The sequence below is a fragment of the Somniosus microcephalus genome, chromosome 15 (genome assembly GCF_052327205.1).
Source record: "Somniosus microcephalus isolate GS21.2 chromosome 15, FLI_Smic_1.0, whole genome shotgun sequence".
NCBI lineage: Eukaryota > Metazoa > Chordata > Chondrichthyes > Squaliformes > Somniosidae > Somniosus > Somniosus microcephalus.
In genome coordinates, this window is record NC_141001.1 from 109081156 (window position 1) to 109093520 (window position 12365).

General features: G+C 45.3%; 1 pseudogene; it reads left to right on the forward strand.

Moving 5' to 3' along the window:
* The first annotated feature begins 5330 nt into the window (after window positions 1-5330).
* LOC147107144 (solute carrier family 13 member 1-like) overlaps window positions 5331-12365 on the forward strand; it is a 79139-nt pseudogene continuing 72104 nt past the window's right edge.

The window sequence follows — 12365 nt, forward strand, 5'->3', positions numbered from 1 at the left end:
GCCTACCTGGGCCTCTGGAGCCTCTTGTAGTCGCTCTGCCGCTCAGCTCCGCCTCCACCCGCTGCCGATGCCGCACTGGGGCCTATCTCACCATTCATTGCAACTCACTAAGCCACTTCCAAAGTTGCACACAGATCTGTCCAAGAAGGCAAAGTGTTGAAAATAAAGATTTCAATGTTTGACACCACATTAACAGAAACTGCACATGAACATTGGCTAAAACACACAAGTGCCTACCTTAGTTGGTATGATTGGACAAAAATGAGGGGTGACTATTGAGATGGGGAAGTGATAATGTAGATAGAGAGGGATGGGTGGAGGTGCAAGGTAAGTTGGTGTGAGTAAGGATGTGCAAGAGTAGGGTAGGGAAGGCAGAGTGATGGGGATGTGATGAGTGACACAGCAGGATGAGGCTGAGTGTGGTTTTGCAGTAACGTTTTGTGATCTACTGAGATCATTGAAAGGTTTGCGCCACTGCAGCCTGGGACTCCTGACAACATCCCTGCTTGTGCTCTCCTGTGCAATGTGCAACCAGGCTGTGTTGGTCTCCTGGGGAGGTGTCATCTGCCCATTGGAATGGAAGAGGACCTCCCTGCGTGCTGTGACTCCCTCCATAAGCATATGGAGGGAGTAATGGGAGAGCCTGGGTGCAGCTGTGCACCTCTGTGCAGTGATTGTCAGTGTTTGAAGCACCTCAATGCTGTGGAACACTGAAGGCACAACTGTCAAAATGATTGTGGACATGGTCCCTTTAAGGAAACCGGCTGATGATGCATCATCAAATTACATCATCAGATCCACTTCCTATTAATTGGCCGGGAACCTCGCAAGGCAGGCTTGACAAGCCCCATCAACAGAAATCTTGTTGGAGGCCGGGATCGGCACAGATGCGGGGTCCCCACATGCCATGTGCATCGCCCGCCCTGGACCTGCCTAGGTTGGAAAAATCCAGCCCATAGTCTCGGATCATTAGTCCAGGCCACTGGATTACTAGTCCAGTAACATGCTACTTTTTTTAATTTTTTTTTTATTCATTGATGGGATGTGGGCATCGCTGGCTCGGCCTGCATTTAGTGCCCACCCCTAATTGCCCTTGAGAAGATGGTGGTGAGCCGCATTCTTGAACCGCTGCAGTCCATATGGTGTAGGTACACCCACAATGCTGTTAGGAAGGGAGTTCCAGGATTTTGGCCCAGCGACAGTGAAGGAACGGCGATACAGGTCCAAGTCAGGATGGTGTGTGGCTTGGAGGGGAACTTGTAGGTGGTGATGTTCCCATGCGTCTGCTGCCCTTGTCCTTCTAAGTGGTAGAGGTCGCGGGTTTGGAAGGTGCTGTTGAAGAAGCCTTGGCGAGTTGCTGCAGTGCATCTTGTAGATGGAGCACACTGCAGCCACAGTGCGCCGGTGGTGGAGGGAGTGAATGCTGAAGGTGGTGGATGGAGTGCCAATCAAGCGGGCTGCTTTATCCTGAATGGTGTCTAGCTTCTTGAGTGTACTGTTCCCATTGCAGGTGGTCCTGCCAATTGCTGTGTATCAAGGAAGAAAGTTTGGGAGGAAATAAAATTGAACATTGACAAAACCTGTCAGTCCAATGATACTGCTATTTGGATTTGAGATCATTTTGAACTGAAAAAATGGACTCGTGAACAATATATTGGGTTATTTTGGGAAATAAAAGGTCCTCTAAAATAAAGAATAAAACAAAATGTGTTAATAACTTGGACCAAGTGGGAACGTTTGATTTTTGTTTTAAAGATATGAAGAAAATATTGTATTGGACAGTAAAGTTCCTCCAGAGCTCATGAATGAGATATGAAAGGTAACTAATGGGATGCCCCACTTAAGATGTAAGATGGAAACAGGAGATGTTTCATTACACCACCAAATGGGATATTTGAATTGGAATAAATCACTTGGGTGCAATTCACCAAAAGGTATCAATCTGGTATTAATGTACATTCTAATGAAAGTCAGGAAAGTGTAGTTAAGAATAGTAAATGGATAGTTTTCTCTTGGAGATGCTTCTGGTGGTGATCCCCAGGGATCTGTACTGGGACATCAGCTTTTCATCACGTATATTAATGACTTGGATGAAGGAAGAGCGAGTCGTATATCCAGGTTTGCAGATGAGACTAAGTTAGGAGGCACAGTAAGTTGTGTGGATGGGAGGAGGAAGTTACAAAGGGACATAGACAGACTAAGTGAGTGGACAAAACTGTGACCGATGGAGTTCAATGTGTGCAGGTGAGATCTGAGAAAGACAAATTGGAATTTTTTTTATAATGGTGAGAGACTAGGAGCCGTGGAGGACCAATGGGATCCTTGTACACAAATCACTAAAAGCTTAGCGCACAGGTACAAAAATGTAAACAAAAAGGCTAATGGAGGGTTGCTCTTTATCTCTAGGGGGTTGGAATTCAAAAGTGAGGAAGTGATGCTTCAGTTACACAGAGATTTGGTTAGCCCCCCATCTAGAGTACTGCATTCAGGCATTGAACCTCAAGAAAGATCTATTGGCCTTGGAGAGGGTACAGCGCAGATTCACCAGAATGATACCAAGGTGTAAAGGGTTAAATTATGAGGACAGGTTGTATAATTCTTTTCTTGTATTCCCTTGAGTTTAAGAAGATTGAGGGGTGATCTAATTGAGGTGTTCAAAACAATAAAGGGATCCAATAGGGTAGATACGGAACAACTATTTCTTCTGGTGGGGGGAATCCAGGACAAAAGGGGTAGAATCTTAAAATTAGAGCCAGGCCGTTCACGAGTGAAATCAGGAAGGACTTTTTCACACAAAGGGTAGCGGAAATCTGGAACTTGCTCCCTCAAAAGGCTGTGGATGCTGGGGGGACAATTGAAATTTTCAAGACTGAGATCAATAGATTTTTTTATTAGGTACGGGTATCAAGGGATATGGAGCAAAGGCGGATAAATGGAGTTGAGGTACAGATCAGCCATGATGTAATTCAATGGCGGAGCAGGCCCGATGGTCTGAATGGTCTACTCCTGTTCCTATGTAATGTGACCAGTGCAATCTGCATGAGGTACTGACAATGTTACATTATGCATTGACATGTATCCAGAATGAAACTCTGCTTTCCTCTGCATGCTGGGGATAACGAGTATTTAAACAAAAGGGCTTGACATAAGAAAACTACTTGGCACTTGGTCTAAGCATTAAACAAGGCTTTAATCAACTGTTTTTCAACATGGAGATCTAGTTGTGTCCTTCACTAGTTCCTGTTAAAGAATGTTCTGAGCAAGCTGGGCCCATGCCCGAGTATTTATACTCTCCCTGGACAACGCCACCAGCAGGCCGCCCAGTATTATTTCATAAGTCATTTCCACATGAATGACAAGATTCATGTCAGGGCTTTCCTGGCCGCTGGTCTAGACAGCTCCAACGGGTTTAACTAATGGTTGCCACGGCTGCCTGAGAGCCACGTCGGGTGCTGGTGACACAATATAAAAACAGCTTCCGTTTTCACCACGTAAATGTAACAGCGTCAACATGAAAAGTCTAGAGCAATAAAGATCTTTTGAGAAGTTGGGAATCCTTTGTGTCAGTGATTTGCTCAGGAAAGGGGGAATCTTTAAAGCGATTGGCAAAAGAACCAGAGGCGACACAAGGGAAAAGAAGCATTTTACGCAGCGAGTTGTTGTGATTTGGAACGGGCGGCCTGAAAGGGTGGCGGAAGCAGATTCAATAGTAACTTTCAAAAGGGAATTGGAGAAATACTCGAAGGGGAGAAAGTTTGCAGGGCTACGGGGGAAAAGAGCAGGGGGAGTGGGACTAATTGGGCAGCTCTTTGGGTACGATGGGCTGAATGGCCTCTTCCTGTGCTCATTATCCCCAGCACGCAGAGGAAAGCAGAGTTTCATTCTGGTTACATGTCAATGCATAATGTAAGAGATTAGCGTGTAAAGTTAAGGCACATGGGATTGGGGGCAAGGTATTGACTTGGATAGAGAACTGGTTGGCAGACAGAAAGCAAAGAGTTGGAATAAACGGGTCTTTTTTCGAGTGGCAGGCAGTGACTAGTGGGGTACCGCAGGGATCGGTCCTTGGACCCCAGCTATTCATAATATCTATTAATGATCTAGAAAAGGGAACTAGATGTAATATCTCCAAGTTTGCAGACGACACAAAACTGGGTGGGCATGTGTGCTGTGAGGAGGATGCCGAGAAACTCCAGGATGATTTGGAAATGTTGGGTGATTGGGCAGAAGCATGGCAGATGCAATATAATGTGGATAAATGTGAGGTTATCCACTTTGGTGGCAAAAACAGGAAGGCAGATTATTATCTGAATGGCAATAGATTGGGAGAAGGGGAAGTGCAACGAGACCTGGGTGTCCTTGTGCACCAGTCGCTGAAGGTAAGCATGCAGGTGCAGCAGGCGGTTAAGAAGGCAAATGGTATGTTGGCCTTCGTAGCGAGAGGGTTCGAGTACAGGAACAAGGATGTCTTGCTGCAGTTGTACAGGGCCTTGGTGAGACCACATCTTGAGTATTGTGTGCAGTTTTGGTCGCCTTATCTGAGGAAGGATGTTCTTGCCATGGAAGGAGTTCAGCGAAGATTCACCAGGCTGATACCTGGGATAGCAGGAATGACGTATGAGGAGAGATTGGGTCGATTGGGCTTGTACTCGCTGGAGTTTAGAAGAATGAGAGGGGATCTCATTGAAACTTATAAAATTCTGACAGGACTGGACAGACTAGATGCAGGAAGGATGTTCCCGATGGTCGGGGAGTCCAGAACCAGGGGTCACCGTCTAAGGATAAGGGGTAAGCCATTTAGGACAGAAATGAGGAGGAATTTCTTCACCCAGAGAGTGGTGAACCTGTGGAATTCTCTACCACAGAAGGCAGTAGAGGCCAATTCATTAAATATATTCAAGAAGGAGTTGGATATATTTCTTAAGGCTAAAGGGATCAAGGGATATGAGGAGAAAGCAGGGACAGGGTACTGAATTTGGATGATCAGCCATGATCGCATTGAATGGCGGAGCAGGCTCGAGGGGCTGAATGGCCTACTCCTGCTCCTATCTTCTATGTTTCTATGTTTCTATGTAACGTTGTCAGTACCTCATGCAGATGCACTGGTCACATTACATAGGAACAGGAGAAGACCATTCTATGATCCTTCTCATCTGAAAAGCAGGCTGATAAATTAAACCCTATCAACCTAGGGGTTTCTCCACTTTGCGCAAATACCATCCTCGTGATCTATTGATATTGAGAAAGCTAGGTGAAGAGCCAAGGCCCGTTGTACAGAACTGTACCAAGGTTCAAACGACGTGCTCGGTTTTTTGGAAGGTTTTCGTGCGATGTTGCTGACTGTTTGTTTGTACGTGATTCTCTCCCTTCGACGGGAGGCTGCTTGTGCTTTCACCCTGCTGCTCGCTGCCGCGTACTGGGGTTTCTGAGGCGGTACCCCTGGCAGCTGTGGCAACGGTTCCAGCTTTTCTGTTCCCAATCTAACGTCTGACATTTATGAAAATCCAGCCAGGCGAGTGTACTGTCGCCTTAGGCAATTCGGGAAATAATTGGTCGCTTGGCCCACTTCGACCTTTCACAGTCAAATGATGGGAAGGAATGCTGGTACGGTTAACCTCACCCCCCGGACAAGTGCGTCAGCTGAATCCTAACTGGTTGACTAATGTTTTTAGGGAAAGAAACCTGCTGTCCTTACCCGGTCTGGGCCTATCTGTGAGACTCCAGTTCCCACATCAACCTTGTTGACTCTTAATTGGCCTCTGAAGTGGCCGAGTGAGACACTCAATTCAGGGCAACTACGGGCGGGCAATAAATGCCGGCCTTGCCAGCGGCGCCCACATCCCGAGAATGAATTTACGAAAAATAATAATAATAATAAATCAGCCTGTCCAGTCCATTAAGCCAGCACACAGATTAACCTTGGGTTGATGGAGCTTTATCAAAATCTACTGATTGGAGAATTGTGCATCGCTCTCAGAATGTCACCAATTACTCTCATTGTTTTCTATAATCTGGTCTCAGTGATATAATCCACATGAAGTGGAATAAAGGACACTTTCTGGTTGTAGAGAAAGAGCGAGTTAGTTGGTTAGGAATGAACCACAAATGATCAGAAGTAGAGAGAGAAAGAATAATTGGAGAGCAGGAGGTGGGAAGAAAATTTTACATTTATTTTACATTTATTTTGCATTTATTTTGCATTTATTTCGCATGTTGCTCCCTGTTACTGGTGAGAGCAGACTCACGTAGGAACAGGAATAGGACATTTAGCCCTTTCAGCCTGTTTCGCCATTCAATGAGATCATTGCTAACCTGTGACTGTGCCTTTGCCCCATATCCCTTAGTACCTTTGGTTAAGAAAAACCCATTAATCTCAGGTTTAGAATTAACAATTGATATAGCATCAAATGCCATTTGCGGAAGAGAGTTCCAAACTTCTACCACCCTTTGTGTGTAGAAGTGTTTCCTAATTTCACTCCTGAAAGGTCTGACTCTAATTTTTAGACTATGCCCCCTAGTCCTGGAATCCCCAACTAGCGGAAATAGTTTCTCTCTATCTACCCTATCAGTTCCCCTTAATATCTTAAAAACTTCGATCAAATCGCCTCGTAACATTTTTAAATTCCAGGGAATATAAACCTAGTTTGTGTAATCTCTCCTCTTAATTTAACCCCTGGAGTCTGGGTATTATTCTAGTAAATCTACGCTGCACTCCCTCCAAGGCCAATATATCCTTCCTAAGGTGTGCTGCCCAGAACTGCTCCCAGTACTCCAGGTGTGGTCTAACCAGGGTTTTGTATAGCTGTAGCATGACTTCTACCCCTTTATACTCTAGTCCTCCAGATATAAAGGCCAGCATTCCATTAGCCTTTTTGATTATTTCCTGCACCTATTCATGACATTTTAATGATCTATGTTTGTTCTTCGTTATGCAAGCTCATTCTTTGTTTCAGCCATCCCAGTGCAGTCATTGCTATTGAATCACTTAGCAAATGCATTGTTTGAAATGTGAGGAATTCTATTTTTATTTCCATGGGAATTCAGTCGCTGTTTTTGACCACTTTAGGGAGGGTCCATGGGAAGAATGTGTTCTTTTATAACCTTGTCATTTCAGATCTTTAGGACTAGAAATTCATTATAGCCAAGGAATGGGTGGTGTTTAGACTAAAATGGTTAAGTAGCGCCAGTTGAAAATCGTCTAGGCTGCACGCAAAATTTGTCCTCACTCCTCATTAAAATGATTGCAGTCATGATTTCCATCTAAAAACCAATATCGGGGGCAGCCTAAACACAAGTAATGATTGCCACAGGCTTTTTTCACTACTTAAAGAGGAGGTTCATTGATGCTGCAGCACCTCATTCTCAGCATTGTTGGGTATGCAACTGCCTCAACAACCATAAGAAGGAGGACAAGGAGAAAGAGCATTTATTTACAAATCCTGATGGCAGATCGCCGCCCCAGGGAGAGAGCCCGGAAGTTTTCCGAGGAAACTTTGAAGGCATTAGTTTTAGCGGTGGAGAGAAGGCGGGCGGTTCTGTACCCGCCAACTGGCAGGAGGCTCTCGCTACAAGTCTGCCGGACTATGTGGAGGGAGGTGGCACGCCACATCACGGGCAGCACTGTGGTCCCCAGGACCCACACCCAGTGCAGGAGGAAATATAACGAGCTCACACGGGTGGTCAGGGTGAGTGAAGGCTTCAACAAATGCTACAGACCACCATCTGTACCACAAGCTTCGCACACTGCTCAATGCACCACACCCCAGTACTCACCTACCAACAATCTCTACCTAGCAACACTAACACCCACATCTCGCACCTTGCACACCATGACAACTATTCAACTATGGCAGGCACAAGTGTCACTAGTTATTAGAATTCATGTGATATGTGTGATATGTTTATAGATAAATTTATTGTGCGTTTGGAATATTTTGTGGTCTCTCTCATTTCACCTTTGTGCCCAGGAGGACACTGTGATATGGCGTGAGACAGGGATTGTATGATGGGGATGTGGTGAGCTACGGGGAACTGGGGTTTCATTATAAGAACATAAGAACATAAGAAATAGGAGCAGGAGTAGGCCATACGGCCCCTCGGGCCTGCTCCGCCATTTAATAGTATCATGGCTGATCTGAATCTAGACTCACGTCCACTTCCCTGCCCTCTCCCCGTAACCCCTAATTCCCTTATCTGCTAGGAAAATGTCTATCTCCATTTTAAATTTATTTAATGTTGCAGCTTCCACAGCTCTCTGGGGTAGCAAATTCCATAGATTTACTACCCTCTGATTGAAGAAGTTTCTCCTCATCTCAGTTTTGAAAGGGCAGCCCCTTATTCTAAGATTATGCCCCCTAGTTCTAGTCTCACCCATCAGTGGAAACATCCTCACCGCATTCACCCGATCAAGCCCCCTCACAATCTTATATGTTTCGATAAGATCGCCTCTCATTCTTCTGAACTCCAATGAGTAGAGTCCCAACCTACTCAACCTTTCCTCATACGTCAACCCCCTCATCTCTGGAATCAACCGAGCGAACCTTCTCTGAACCGCCCCGAGAGCAAGTATATCTTTTCTTAAATATGGAAACCAAAACTGCACGCAGTATTCCAGGTGTGGCCTCACCAATACCCTGTATAACTGCAGCAAGACTTCCCTGTTTTTATACTCCATCCCCCTTACAATAAAAGCCAGGATTCCATTGGCCTTCCTGATCACCTGCTGCACCTGCATACTAACTTTTTGTGTTTCATGCACCAGGACCCCCAGATCCCTTTGTACTGTAGCACTTTGCAGTTTCTCTCCATTTAGATAATAACTTGCTCTTTGATTTTTTCTGCCAAAGTGCATAACCTCACACTTTCCAACATTATATTGCATCCGCCAAATCTCTGCCCACTCACTTAGCCTGTCTATGTCCTTTTGCAGGTTTTTTATGTCCTCCTCACTCACTGCTTTCCCTCCCATTTTTGTATCGTCGGCAAACTTGGATATGTTGCACTCGGTCCCTTCCTCCAAATCGTTAATATAGATTGTAAGAGTTGGGGTCCCAGCACTGACCCCTGTGGAACACCACTAGTTACTGATTGCCAGCCCGAGAACGAACCATTTATCCCAACTCTTTGTTTTCTGTTAGATAGCCAATCTTCCACCCATGCCAGTATATTACCCCCAATCCCGTGATTTTTTATCTTGATCAGTAATCTTTTGTGTGGAACCTTGTCAAATGCCTTTTGGAAGTCCAAATACACTACATCCACTGGTTCCCCTTTATCCACCCTGTATGTTACATCCTCAAAGAATTCGAGCAAATTTGTCAAACATGACTTACCCTTCGTAAAACCATGCTGACTCTGTCCTATTAAATTATGTTTATCCAAATGCTCTGTTACTGTTTCCTTAATAATGGACTCCAACATTTTGCCAACCACAGATGTTAGGCTAACTGGTCTATAGTTTCCAGCTTTTTGTCTACTTCCCTTCTTAAATAAGGGTGTTACATTAGCAGTTTTCCAATCTGCCGGGACCTTTCCTGAGTCCAGGGAGTTCTGGAAAATGATCACCAATGCATCCACAATCCCTACCGCCACTTCTCTCAAGACCCTGCGAATCGGAGTCTGATGAGCCGGTCATGGACAGCCCATCCAGAAGATTGATTGTCTCGCTGCCTCCGCCCTCCCTCCTGTTCCTCCTGCTCCTCATCCTCTTCCTCCTCATCCTGCCCCTCCTTGTCCTCTTCCTCCTCATCCTCCTCTGTCTCGTTGTCCTCCTGAGGTAATCCCGCAATCCCGCAGCCCCCATGACTATGGGGAAGTGTTGTGAGCAGAAGCCTTTAACAAATAATGAGTGACTTCTGCACTTGATCAACACTCCCTGTCTGTCACCAAAAATACATGCAATGACTAAAGAGAGCTGTTTCAGTTGCAGGAAGTAGCAAACAGGCACTGAAACTGCAGCACCCTGTCAGGTACAGCTGATTGGGGATGGTGTCTGACGTAAGAAAACTACTAGGCACTTGGTCTAAGCAAAAAACAAAGCTTTAATCAACATTTTACAAAATGGAGGTCTAGTTCTGTCCTTCACTAGTTCCTGTTAAGAATGTCCTACGCAAGCTGGGCCCATGCCCGAGTATTTATACTCTCCCTGGACAGCGCCACCTGCAGGCCGCTCAGTATTATTTCATAAGTCTTTCATGAATGACTGATTCATGTCAGTGCCTTTAAATATCGCTGCTGCAGCCTGCTTCCTGCTTGTAGACGCCAGCTCTCCCTGTCATTGTACTGTGCTGCCGTTAAGGTAAGTGGCTATAACGAAGTTGGGAGGTCGGACGTCCAGTGAGCGTTGCACACTCACTGACGTCACGCTCTCCATGATGGTGAGGTCCCTGGCGATCGAGTTTACCGGCAACACCGACATGGCGTGTGGCACTGGAACTGGCATCAACTGTCGTTACAGCTGTCAACGGCGTTTTATCGCCACCGTGTGGCACTAACCACATAAATTCCCCCCCCCCCCTTCTGTCTTTTATGTCGGCCTCACTATTGGCGTACATCACATCCACTGCATTGCCCGTGTCTACTCTTTCCGTTATTTCTTTAAAGAATGCCATATGACTGGTTAAACATGATCTTCCTTTTAAAAAATCTGTGTTGACTATTTTTTCTTATATTCTCCGTCTCTAGCTGTTTCTGTTATCCTGATTCAAACATATTGTTGGCAAAATTCTAAGACGTTAAAAATTGTTACTAAGTTGTAGTCTTGTTCATTCTGCAGGTCCAGCTATATCTGGCGTGCTCAAACGGTGGGCCATTTAAAAAAAAAATCATTCACGGGATGTGGGCGTCGCTGGCAAAGCTAGTGTTTATTGCCCATGAGTCTTGGCCATCCAGCCCACAAAGCCTGGGCAACTCGGTTCTATTTGGGCTTCTATCTCTTATTCACTAGTTTTTCCTGTTTGAATTGTAGGGAGACATAATTTACCCTATAAAGACACAGCACACCAAGCACATTAGACAGAGAGACTTACATTTCTGTAGCACCTTTCACGACCACCAGATGTCCCAAAGCGCATTACAGACAATGAAGTACTTTTGAAGTGGAGTCATTGTTGTAGAAACATAAAAACATAGGAGCAGGAGTCGGCCATTCGGCCCTTTGAGCCTGCTCCGCCATTCAATGTGATCATGGCTGATCCTCTATCTCAATACCATATTCCCGCTCTCTCCCCATACCCCTTGATGCCTTTTGTGTCTAGAAATCTATCTATTTCCTTCTTAAATATATTCAGTGACTTGGCCTTCACAGCCTCCTGTGGTAGCGAATTCCACAGGTTCACCACCCTCTAAGTGAAGAAATTTCTTCTCATCTCAGTCCTAAATGTCCTACCCCGTATCCTGAGACTGTGACCCGTCGTTCTAGACCCCCCAGCCAGGGGAAACATCCTCCCTGTATCCAGTCTGTCTAGTCCTGTCAGAGTTTTAGACGTTTCAGTGAGATCCCCTCTCATTCTTCTAAACTCTAGTGAATACAGGCCTAGTTGACCCAATCTCTCCTCATACGACTGTCCTGCCGTCCCAGGAATCAGTCTGATGAACCTTCGCTGCACTCCCTCTATGGCAAGTATATCCTTTCTTAGGTAAGGAGTCCAAAACTGCACACAATACTCCAGGTGTGGTCTCACCAAGGCCCTGTATAACTGTAATAAGACATCCTTGCTCCTGTACTCAAATCCTCTTGCAATGAAGGCCAACATACCATTTGCCTTCCTAACTGCTTGCTGCACCTGCATGTTTGCTTTTAGTGACTGGTGTACAAGGACACCCAGGTCCCTTTGTACATCAACATTTCCCAATCTAGCACCATTTAAAAAATACTCTGCCTTTCTGTTTTTTTCTACCGAAGTGGTTAACCACAATTATCCACATTATACTGCATCTGCCATGTATTTGCCCACTCACTCAACTTGTCTAAATCGCCTTGAAGCCTCTTTGAATCCTCCTCACAACTCACAATCCCACCTAGTTTCGTGTCGTCAGCAAACTTGTAAATATTACAGTTGGTTCCCTCATCCAAATCATTGATATATATTGTGAATAGCTGGGGCCCAAGCACTGATCCCTGCGGTACCCCACTAGTCACTGCCTGCCACCCGAAAAAGACCCATTTATTCCTACTCTCTGTTTCCTGTCTGTTAACCAATTTTCAATCCATGCCAGTATATTACCCACAATCCCATGTGCTTTAATTTTGCACACTAACCTCTTATGTGGGACTTTATCAAAGGCCTTCTGAAAATCCAAATACACCACATCCACTGGTTCTCCCTTATCTATTCTACCAGTTACATCCTCAAAAAGCTCTAGTA